Source organism: Ischnura elegans, chromosome 6, assembly GCF_921293095.1.
Source record: "Ischnura elegans chromosome 6, ioIscEleg1.1, whole genome shotgun sequence".
NCBI classification, from domain to species: Eukaryota; Metazoa; Arthropoda; class Insecta; order Odonata; family Coenagrionidae; genus Ischnura; species Ischnura elegans.
Genome location: NC_060251.1, coordinates 20851396 through 20864201, shown reverse-complemented (window position 1 = coordinate 20864201; position 12806 = coordinate 20851396). Strand labels below are relative to the sequence as shown.

Below are 12806 nucleotides of genomic sequence, written 5' to 3'. Positions count from 1 at the left end.
TGTAGGCTTTCATATTAGAAGAAATTATTCTTGGGTGGTCTTCTTGTTTCAGTTATCCATGGCTAACATTTTGATGGGTGTCTGAGACATTGGCAGATACGTTTCCAGCTGAGCTTTCAAATTACCACTCTTGTCTGAAGGTCAGGTAACATGTGATTGGTGGAAAAGCCTCTTGGCAGCCAATCAAGTTTTAAGAGTGCTCAGTTTCTTTTCCATCATGGGTTTTGTGGAATTGTTCATGGAGAAGCATGTGGCCCGCTTGAAATTTATTTTATCCAATCAGATTTATATGGCCATATATAATGTGACCCGGTGGAAAATTCAAGAATGAAATTCCGTTGGGTGAGCCTGGTTCCCATGAGGGCTCTAGGGTATGAGGGGCCCTTGATTGCCTAAATGTTCTTCTGTACGACCCGTACACCTTAATTTTGAAAAATTAATTGTTGTATGATTCTTATTTTTCACTTCCTAAAGCATTCTCATCATGGTACAATGCCCTTACTGCCCACATAGCACAAAATATCTACTAGATGTCTATATCTTCGGGGTTTTATTATGGAGTTTCCAAATGCTTCTGCCAGATTTAAGGTAGTTGATCAGTAGTCAAATGCTACCCATTAGACCTCCACATTTCACTTCTATTGCATTTTTATGGTAACGTAGAGTTGTGATTGAGATTGCAATAGTATTTTATTATCCCTCTGTTTTGAACTGGTTTCTGTAATAATATCTACAACACATTCATCTGAGGGATTTATAAAATGGTGTACATGTCTGCATCACTACTTTTTTATTTTTTATTTAAATCAGTGGAAAAAAAGAACTTTGCTAAAATTTTATTGCAACAAATTTGATACCCTTATCTGAAAATTCCAAAACCAAGTCAAGCTCGTCAACTTCAGCCTGGCATTCTTCTATCATGAATTTGAATGTGCTTATCTTCTAAAATACATTTCATTGCGCAGGTGTGCAGAAATTGTGTGGAACATTTTACAAATAACCTCAGCCTGAGCCTCTTCCCATATGGATGTCCTTCTTTATTATTGCACAAGCCCAGTGAGAAATGGGTGGTGGAATCCACGTGGAAATTATGGTGGAAATTAGGTGGAAATGTAACGTGGATACCACGTGTTTTTGGTCGTGGAATCAACGTGGAACCCACATGGAACTTTGGTGGAAAAATTAAAACAGCAGTAGGTGCTGTCCTGAAACCATTAAAACCTTGACCACTCTATATCTAAATCGAATACCCAGCAGCTAATGTCCTTCCTTATAGAATTCCAAACAAAATATGCCACCACTGAATAAGCAGTAAATTTAAATTCTTCCCTAACCATGTGCAGATAGTTCTTCATGATGAAAGAAAATGTGCATTGCAATGCTTTGGTTCATCTCATAAATTTTTAAATTAACAATATTTCATAGATGAGATAAAGGATCATCATAGCATAAAATATCCATAAAATATTTTGTAATAGCTTCCAGACATTTTGTAGGCTTCTGAATGTTCCCTTTTCTGATATCTACAAGATGTCTTGAGAAGATATTTTCTAGATAATCATATTCAAACTGGACCCACAGGGAAAATTCAGGATAAATGACATGAATGTAATATTTCTGTATTAGATATGTTTATTTTTCAACTGATAGCCTGATGGTGGAGCAGAAAATGATGGTATCCCCTATGAAAAAATTGTATAAACCTGTTTCAAATTTTTATACATTCTTATGCATTGCCATGGTAATGTATAAGAATGTTTCAGGGCAGCACCTACTGCTGTTTTAATTTTTGCACCAAATTTCCACGTGGGTTCCACGTTGATTCCACGACCAAAAACACGTGGTATCCACGTTACATTTCCACCTAATTTCCACGTGGATTCCACCACCCATTTCTCACTGGGAGGGTGTTCATTCTTCATTTTATCCATAAACCCATATCTCTTCCTCCATCTCAGTTGCTTGACCACCATCCTGTCATTTTTCAGCATCTCTTCACCTTTAATAGTGGCGGGTCCAGGATAGGGACAAGAGGGGAGAGGGGTGAAGAGGGAGGCCTGGGGGTTTTTGGGGCTCTTCTATCCTGTGCATATACAAAAACTGAAAAAAATTACCATTTTATCTTTTGTAAATTGGATACCTCAGGAGGGCCTATAGCCTCCCTTACTGGATCTGCCATTTTTTTTTTTTTTTTTTAAAGTCACCGTAAGCATTTGCATTATGCATGGCTTTGTCAAGGATGTTACATATATTACACAATATGAATGGAAAAACAATGCTCAAATAACAAAACAATATAAAAAAAATATAAATACATACAGTTTACATTGACCTCTATGTACATGCTTCATCCATAGTCTCTGCCTCCTTCTTTATGCCTTGTTAAAGTTTTCTCTCATCACCCACCATCTCTACTACCTCCTTATTTCTTCATCTCGCTGTGCATTTATGCTTTTCATTTCTTCTCCATTCCCTCATATGAAACACAAACACTTGCAGTATCTTCTCATTCTCCTTCCATAGGTTCTATGCTTCTACCCCTTAGAGCCGTATTCTCCATGTCAGACTCTTTACTAGCCTTTAGTTTGCTCTTTTAGGAGAGTCATATGATCAGAATTAGAACCCTGATAACTCGAATCTCAATATCTCGTCACTCCGGGGAAAATCGGCAAGCCTGACACATTTTTTCCTCACACCCATAATGAATTTCTGAGGGGGCTTGGGCCCCCTCTAGCCCCATGGAGTCGGCGCCCCTGTATGAAAGTTATAATAATGCTCAGAAGTTTCCTTTGAGACATTTGAAAGTCAGAGCCCTGGGGAAACTCTCTCTCTCTTGGCTGGCATTATTTTAAAAGAACTGTCTTTTACTGGGTAGATTATTTTCCTTATGCTTGTTGAGCTGTTTTAAATGTAAAATTTGTTTTTTTTGGTACAGCCAAAGTGTACTGTTAGGAAGTTTGTTAGGAAACATAGGTTGGTAAATATGTATTTAGTTTTTTCCTCTTGATGATGTGAAACAGATTCCAACCTCAAAAGTCCATTTGAGTTCCTTTTGTCACAGAAAAATTCATCATATGCTGTCTGTATGGGTATAATATGTCACCAGTTTTTTTACTACTCTCAATCCAATGCATCCATCCTCTCCCACAATCCCAAAATTGTTTCCGTTGTGGCAACTTTCCCCACCATACCTGGGGAGACCACTGGCTCAGAGATAACTATTCTCTGAAAATTCATTTTCGTTATAGGTGCAGTTCATAGTGTATGCCAAAAACCAGCAATGAAGTTAACTTTCAGCATTATGAAAACAAAATACATATATAGTTGAATTAATGAAATGTATGGTTTTGCAATGCATGCCAATTGAAACAAATATCAGTATAGGCAACCTTGATATCACCCAAGTATGCTCCCGAAGCATGTTTCTAGCTATATGCCTGTCAGGGATACTAAAAAAATAGAGTATGCTGTCATATGGTTTTTTGCCTTTTCCAAATAATATTCTCACCTTTGGTTCATGGTCCAAATGATTACTGGCCTCACCCTGTCTCCCTCTCGGTGGCCATATTTTTTTCCCTGACGGCCCTTTTCCTTGGCCTTGATTCTCAGTTCTGCTTCTTGAATCCTTTCTGGTCACATGAGTGAATTTGGTGTGTGTCTTCCTTCTATCTCACCTTTATTAATGCGGACAAGTTTCCTTAAGGCACTCTAGAAGTGAGCACGAATTGCCCCCTCCCACTGGGCTGCTGTCATTGATTATGATACATGTATCTTTTACATAGTATGTTGTTAGGTTTCATATTACTCTAGTGGTGTTTATGTAATTTAATTTTGGGTGTTATTTCAGTCTAGTGTATTGGACTTCATTCTTAATTGTAGGTTGGGTAATAGTTGCTGGGACATAGCCAGGGATGCAGGGGTAGATTTTGGTCATTGGCATTTTGTTCATTATTTTCCTTGGTACCTTGTCAATATGCAACACCTGTCAGCAAATATGGCTTTTGACATCCATCAATAATTTTTAAATATTGCTTATTATGCTGGTAAAATAAAAAAAATCATTGGAGAACTACCTTTGAGATTACCATTTAAAATTTTCTCCTTGTTTCAACAATTTTACGTTAATTCATTGATAAAGTGGTCTATTTAAAGAGGAGAGGTTTGACTTAGACCATCCCCCTGTGCCTCCCAAAATACATTTGTGTCTAAGTGCCTGTGTAGTAGTGTTATTACACTTGATAATAGGCTGCAGAATCTCATATCAAAGGCCCGAGTTCATATTCCTGCATTTGCGGAAAGTTTCTATAGGAGGTTCTTGTGTATGCATTGCATCATCAGTGCTAGTACTGCACTCTGTCTGTTGTATGAACCACTCATGAATTTACCCTTTGTCACCATTCTCTCGCACAAGGGTGTACCCAGGATCAAAGCTAGAGGGGGGTAAGCCGTTGTCGTTCTAGTTGTAACACAGAAAAGATTATGAGACTGAAATTTCAAGAAAATTATGACTGCGCTTTATTGATTTTTAAAATTATTTGCTCGGAAAAAATATTACTTTTATTTTTAATATCATGTTTTATACTAACATCACTTTTCTTGGATTTGAAGAAAATTTTTTCAAAATTTTCGTTTTGAAATAAATTTACTTTTCCTTCTAGGGGGCAGCTTCCCCCTCCTGCCCCCCGCTGGGTACGCCCATGCTCTCGGAGTTGACCACTATGCCATCACATGTTTCTCTCACCCCTCTTTTTCTCATATAATGCTGTCATCAAGGATCCATGCTGCAAGTGATCTCTCGTTGTGTTAGTTTTTTTTTTACTTCAGGAGGGAGATAGGATGACTGGCGGGTTGCCTATACAAATATTTTGTTGTAAATTCGCACACATTGAAAATCACCCAATTAGTTATATCCGCAACATATTGGCAGACGCCATGGATTGTAACTATAGTATGGAAAAATGAAGTGTTAGAGGGTGGGTGCCCCTTGGGCTAGCTGTCTGTCCTCAGCAGGTGTATGGTGGGTAGTCGCAGGGGCGCAGCTAGGAATCAAGGCTGGGGGGGGGGGTTTAGGCACAACTAATACTTACGGGTGTGGGGGTATTGCATACCCACCAGGGTAAGTGGGAATTATGGGGGCCCTCCAGAAAATTTTAAGATTAATGGTTCAAAATGACTAGTTTTACCGCTTCATGAGAGATATTTGATTAATCGTAATACTATTCCATATATAATACTAATCCATTAAGTAAAATGGAATAAACTTAAAAATTTCTCTGAGCTCTGGGGGGAGTGTTTTATCCCCCAAAACCCCCTCCCTCGCTGCGCCACTGGGTAGTCGAACCCCAGAAATTATTTACGTCAAGGAAAATGATTTCTGGGGGGATGCATAAGCCTCCAAGTCCCCCTTTTCTACGTGCCTGCTTGTGTGGGTACCCAACTTTTCAATTCGTCCTCGCTTGCGGCCCTGTTCCTTGGCCTTGATGATTGGTGGATGGCCTCTCGGACCCTCCCTGGCCACATATGTGGACGCGGTACCTATATCCATCCATCCCCCCTTCCCTTTCGGTTGGTTCTTCTTCGCAGGAGCAGGAAGCCAAGGCCTCGCCCACAACATATCGATGAGCTTCGAGCTCTCGCCGCCGCCGCATCTCGTCCCCTCTTCCCTCCCCTCCGCTAGTTCCCCGCCCCTCCGGCTGAGGGCGCCAGAGTCAGTTGCCAGGGGCTACAGACCGGTCCCCCTCCCCTCCTTCCCTCCCGTTTCCTCGGCAACCCATCCTCCCTTTTGAGTTCCCGCTCTCTCTCTCTCTCCATTTCTTCCCTTTTCTCTCCCTCTCCCTCCCTCCCCTCTTCCTCATCTCGCAGCGCCGCCGAAAGGGTGGGGCGGTCGGAGGGGCAAGAGCGAGGGAACGGCTGTGTTTCGCCCGCGTGCGTGCGTATGTGTGTGTGCTATGTGTCGGCCTCTCTCTCTCCCCGCTCGCGGATCCTGCCCGCTCCGAGCAGCAAGCAGTCAGTGGTGGTGATCGCTTGCGTGCGGCGGCAGTGAACTCGGTCGTCGTCGCCGGGGAACTGTCGTGCCATCTTCATTTCCCCTCCCTTCGAAACGAAGCACGTGCGTGCCGTGTTCTCACGTCTGCTCGTGTAGTGTACTACAACCCGTGGTGACGACGTCGCCGCAGTCTTACAAGTGAGAGAGAGGCACCTTTTTTTTGAGGAAGGGAGCCCGCGGATCCGCTGTTGTGGAAACCCTATGCTCTCACGTCGAGGAGGTCCTTACCGTGCGACTCGCGATCTTGGCGTTCCAGCGGTGGTGGCCGTTTTACGTTGGCGGTGGGCGGTACCCCCGCTCTTGCACAACAGATGCACAAGTAGTGCGCCCAAGTCCACTGTAAAGGAGGACTGTTGAGCTCCTTTGTGTGCCTGTGTATTGGTTTCTCCATTAAACCCGCATTGTGTGAATTGCTCTCTTCCCCATCGATTCGTGGCCGACCTGGGCGCTGTGATGGAGTGGAAATCGGCGACAATACTGGAACGGTCAGGGGTCGTCGGATTATTGTAAAAGCGTTCCATTCTCGTTCTTTTGTGTGGAGTCGACATCATTTTCGGGTGCGTCCATACCGGTCGCCCAACTGCACGGAGAGGAAACAAGATTATAATAATAAGCTTTCTTTCTCGGGAATCCTCACGTTTTCCGAATGTTGCGTACAACACGCCAGTGACCATCTGAAAATCTGCAGCACATCTGGGTGTTCTTTTGGTATTTGGGGAACCCTTTCGCATTTTCGGGCGCGGCCTCGCTATTCGCCCTACTGCACTGATTTTGTGAAAAGAGTTCCTGCCGAGTAAATTCTTTCCTCGGAAATCTTAACACTTTTGTCTTACGAGTCGCCCACAGGATACTGAAATAGGAGGAGCACGCTGGGTTTGTGCGTGTGGTATTGTAGCTACGAGGTTTAGCGTGTGTGCTGAGGGAGGAAGAAGGCGATTTCGAGTTGTGTCGAGCCGCCGCTTGAGAGGAGAAGAGAAGGAGAGGGGGGGGGGGAGAGTTTGAGTGAGAGTGTGGGGGAATGTTGGGCGCCGGAATGTTTTCGTGTGGGAAGTGAGGGCCGCAGAAGACACTGGCGAGGAGACGTCTCGTGGGGCCCGAGACGAGACGGGGCCCACCGCACTTCTCCATCACGCACGGCGGAGGAGGGCCCATGATCCACCACTCCTCCCTCGGGTGGACCGTGAATTAAGGTAGGTCAGACGCTTCCTCCTCCAAAATCGTGAGACAACCTCCATTGCGACCCGTCCGTCAACAACAGTCCAGGGAGGATCGAGGAAGGGGGTGGGGCCCGACATTTACATAAACCCTTGTAGCACCAAAAGGATTATATCTGTATATATTTAAGACTTCGTAATACATCGGTACACAGGTTTGCAAATCTGTATAATATACATGAATTATACATGTCTGATGATCCGTGGTCCTTGATGTATACCATAATCTTTAAAATACACAAATAATATCCTTACGGCTTAACCAGGTATCATCAGGCATGTATAAGATATGTATAATATACAGACTTACGACGAGTTATACATATTTAATCTATATAAAATCCATATTATGGCAGCAGATATAATACGTATAATATCTAGATGTTACCTGCATGATAGAGGATATTTGCTTGTATTTTATACAGATATAATATGTATACAGAGTATACCACGATACGTATTAAATCTAGATATAATCATTTTGGTGCTACTAGGGAACATCCAATATTGCACGGTTTTTTCTTGGCAGAAGAAAAATCCGGAATTAATTGACCTTTCGAGCTTCAAGACATAAATTGAGGGCTCCGTTTATAAAAGTTAAAGGGACGTGGTTGCCATTTAAAAATATTCAAATTGGGAAATGCCCGAGCGACACTTAAAGAGGCAGAATACATTGACCTATAGCAGACCCCGAGAAATTAATTGAGGTGTCAATGAAAGCATTTGTTCCAGGAGAGTTTGATTCCCCCTATTCTTATGTTTTGAGTTTCCCTAACCACAGGGAAGATGCAGAATATTACATTGGCTTATTAAAGATTCAAGAATTTCATAACGTTGAATGTTATTGAACGTTGACCAAAAAATGCGGTGCATAAATGTTTCTATCGCGATTAGTTTTATCAGTCATAAAATATTGATAATTCTAGTCCCTGCATTTGCGAAGCAATAATCCTGATATTGATTTGACGCAAGTCTCCTCTCGTTCAGCTTATCTTTTATGTTGCGTATGCGTATTTATTCTTTACTTCCTTCATCGTTTAATGAATAATATAACTGATTCCATGTCTTCCCTTTTTTGTTCTTTCTATCCAAAAGTCAGTCTATGATTGTTTTTCGTCGGCAGATTATAAAATACGCACCTGGATATACTCTGTGGATCAGTAGTTCCCACTCTTGAGCCATGATTAGAAGATTTAGTTGTCCCTTCTTATGAATAAGGATGTCAGAAGACTTTCATGGGCGTACCCAGCGAGAGGCAAGGAAGGGGGCAACTGCCCCCCCAGAAGCAAAAATCGCAAAGGTCTTTAAGTAAAATAAGTACTTAATTGAAACGAAAGTATTCAACACATTTTCTTTAAACCCACGAAAAATGATGTGCATTAGTATATGTAACTAAAATAAAACTATATTTTCAAGGAAATAATCAAATAAACTATTAAAGCGCTATTTTAATTTTCCTAAAATGTTGGTTTCATTCACCTTTTCCATGCTAAAATGTCACAACCTTGCTTGCCCCCTCCCCCCAGTTATGAGCCTTGGTACGCCCTTGAAGACTTTACTTATCTACACTCTTGTAGACACACCATTTGATATGTGTCATTCTCCAGAATAATTCCATTTGGGATTCTTTCACCCTTGACCTCTCTGCAGCAGTCATGAAGAAAAACACTCCAGATGTAATATCCTATTGTTTTGTTATACTTCTGCACTTGTATTCTCAGCTGTAATTAGCATCTGAGTCTTCTAAGGAGTATTTTGTATTGGATACATTTTTCTCCATGGTTCGACAACAAAAGCTATTCGATGAACGCGCGAACGGAGGAAGAAAAAAAAGGCTCCCATATGGGAAGGTAACTTGACCTATAAGTTGGTTGCTTTGACGATGGAGTGGCCGTGAATCGACTGACTAGTGTAGTGGTGACCGTGTGTGTGATGAGTTCAGCGCTGGAATCCATTCATGCATCAACTCTGCTCCATCCTGCGCTTCACCTCTTCTCCATAAAGGCATGTACTTGCTCAGAGCCATTCGCGAACGCAGTTATTCAAGCAGTCGCATATCATGAACTACCCTCTAACTTAGTGAATCGTTTCAGGCTTCTTCCCTGGTGCACTAGTGGCAGGTTTCTCGGGTTTCTTGCCTGGTTATCGGCTCAATGACCACTGACGTTTCGACAACCAACTCCGTTATCGTCCTTAGTGCGTAGATCTTCATCTTAAGGTACCCCGGGGACAACAATGGATTCAATATTTTCGAAAATTCGATAACTGGTTGTTAATTGACTTTATTGTTTTCATCGTGATATAATGAACATATAAATGACGCACCTTACACACCCTGGGGAAGTTCACGGAGTCAATCGATGAAACCTGGGTAATGACGTCAAGATGTTTTCATTCAGCTCCTCTAATTTACGCTAATATTCGAGCCCGTGGCTACATTTGAACAATAATTCTATGTAGCTACCGTTCGTTTTATTGAGTTGGCTTCATTTAATGACCGTGTTCTAATAGTAAATCTTAATGCAGGCAACCACGAATTTGAGTTCATCTCCTCGCATGTGTGTGTGAACAAATCTACCTGGGTAGGATTTGCATCGTGTAGGTGAACAGGACATTTCAGCTGGTAGCTGGTATTGATCAAGGTCTTACTAAGCGGCGGCAGTTCTTTGGTGCGAATTCGGCATAGGGTCGTGAACTCAAGAATGTTCGTCTAACTAAATTCTTCCTCTTATGTTAGTGAGCAGTGCCTGCGACAATACAAGGGCGTTATGAGCTTCCGACACTCGCCAGATTACATACGTATTATCGCAACTGATGCACGTGGACTATGAGCGCGAAGCTGTGCTCAGCAGATTCCCGGAACAGCCATGAAGGGAATGTTGGCCGTGTTATATTTCTTTCGCACGCCCACGCGCGAGTAAACACTTGAGACAGAAACGGGGGCTGGGGCTATTTGGAGGGGAGTTTCCCCGTGCCCCGCCCCTTTTCGATACTTTGGGGCACAAGGGGAGCGAATGCTCCGTGGGGATGAAGGCTCTTGTCAATCCCGATGTGGAAAGTACACGTATTTATGGCCGTCTGCCTCGCAAATATCAGAGGTACGACTAAAATTATTTTGATGAATAAGTTTGAAATATCCATTAAATTTCTTCTCGAAATTGCCACGACAGTCGCACGCACATTGCGGCAACTTCCTCGGCGCATATGCTTAGAATCCCTGTTCGAGTCCAATTGAAGGGGAATTAATGTTTCTTCGAGGATTTTTTTTAACTTCGTGTGCACTCGTGGGTGACGTAGGGTCTACCGCTGGCTAGTACGCAGTTAGTTCCTAAAAATACTTATTTGTCACTGGGGTGGTGACTTTGGCTTTATTTTTTATCACCCTCTCATTTTCGCGAGTGTTGAGGAACTTCGAAATGAGTTCTTGGTACATATTTTAATATTTTTTTATCTGTTGGAATTTTGGATTATGCATAACTTTTTATTGAACGGAGAAACTGATGGAATTGTGAGTAAAACATGCTTGGTGGAAGATGTTGAAAGATGAATGGTTTGAAAGAAAGCGCTGACTGAGGAGGAAACGAATCTTTAACAATCGGTGAGTGAAATGCGTGCAGAACGTTAGTTCATTTATTATTAAATCCTCTGCGACTTGTTTCTCCAAGTTGTCGCGCGGAGAATTTCCAATGAGAAAGTTCTACGAGCGTATGGGGTCGGACTGGAAACTGAATCTAAACCCTTACTCAATGTAAGTTCGACACGCCACTGTAATTGGATGCATTCTGGAGCACAGCATCCTGCAGAAAACAATGATGAGGGAGGAGTTTATGGCGTAAATATCCGAGGGTGAAGTACGTGCTGCAATTATGAGCGACAGCGTAAAGACTGGATTATGGAGGAATGTCGTGGCCAAGCGAGGGGAAACAGCAAACCTGTCCTCGGGTTGATGGCTGCAGCTATGCTGGTTGGTGACCTTTTTGCCCATCGCTTGTTAGCATTCCGTAGGTTGATTCCTCCATCGATTGCGGCGTTAGATGGGATTTACTCGGAAATACGGCGGTTCCCAGTTGAACCGTAATAAGTGCCAATTGGATTTATTGAACTCCACTGACAAGCCCTTTCGTTTGGTTCGGTGACGTTATTGAAAGAGAAATGTTGAAGAAGATAGGCCCATTTTGTTATTCCAGTTGCGGAAGTCACTGAATTTAAGAGTAGTCAGGGATATACAAACGATTAATATGTCGTAATCGGGAGGGGAAGGGATAATTGCATCATTCCCTCTTTGTTTTAAAAATTCCATCAATTTAGGGCGATGGTGCCTTCACTCGAAGGTACTAATGGTTGTCATATGTGGCAGAATAATTGGTCTACGAAGAATTATGAACTAAGTTCTGGAAGCTGGAATAGAATTCTGGGCAGAGACAAGTAATTCCTTCGGTAAACCGTTGATGTTCACTTTAACTAAGATATCAAATTGATGTCAATTCTTAAGTGCAGACCTGCATAGGTGTGTAAATGAACCTAGATGCGGATGGAGTAATTCTGTTTTAGGGCGAGAAATTAGGCTATGATAATATTATATACGAGAGTAGGTAGATATAATGTTTGCGTACTTACCGTCTCACATTAGAATCTGAATTTGGAGAAAACGGAATTCAGTCTGCCTTTCACGGGCATTCTTTTCATTTAAGGATTGAGCCAAAATGTGCTTTGCTTTGGTTACGTCGCACAGTGGGCTAGAATCGAAAAAAGCTGGCCAAAACCTCAAAATCGATTTTTTTGAGCTAGGAAGTTGAAACTTCGCATACACATTCTCAAATAAATTGTTCATAACTACCCAGATTATTTTGGTCCTGTGTTTTCACTTTAACAATATATGTGAGGTCAAAGTTGAGCAAATTTAGCGAAAAACGACCACCCTCGATTTTTTCTGAAAATTGCCGACTTTATCCTCGTGCAGTGGTTTTATAAATAGTTTTATCGACAAAACTGTTATACCACCTTAATTGACACTTCTTATTCTTTCATTTGAAAGGTTTTTAAAGATTTTGTTTCATCAATAACCATAGATACATAACAAAATGGCGGAGCCTGTTTTCAACCCATTTTTTTACATAAACGTAGAAAAAAAGTAGACATTGTCACCGGCTTACACTAAGTAACTTATATCATGTCGTTCTTTGAAGCTTCTACATTGTGAATCTAAAGTCAAACCTTGCACCAATTTGCAACCCCGAATTTTAAATCGTTTTTTCGAACGCACGGACGACTCCGGTTCTGGCCGGCGGCGGCGGAGAGTACGGCGACGCGGCAAGCGGGTGGATGCAATATGGTCTCATTCACTTTTATGTGTGGATAACAGATATATTAGTGACAGAAAATAATCACCAGAAAGTAAAATTTATAAATATTGCTACGAATGACTATCATTATGCAATCGCTGGGCACTGCAAGAGGTGCACTGAAAGGTTTCTTTCTTTGAGTGCATTCCATGGATGACATCACGTATGCGCTGTACGTGGGATTTAGAGGTCATGGGCTGGATG

At 42.1% G+C, this 12806-nt stretch overlaps 1 protein-coding gene across 2 annotated transcripts in view; it reads left to right on the top strand.

Moving 5' to 3' along the window:
* Positions 1-5960: 5960 nt before the first annotated feature.
* LOC124160168 overlaps positions 5961-12806 on the top strand; it is a 411734-nt gene continuing 404888 nt past the window's right edge. The window contains exon 1 of one of the 2 annotated variants that reach the window (XM_046535930.1): positions 5961-7236. The gene's annotated coding sequence lies outside the window, so the exon portion shown is untranslated. The remainder of the gene's footprint in view (positions 7237-12806) is intronic. The other variant, XM_046535929.1, reaches the window with a different exon arrangement.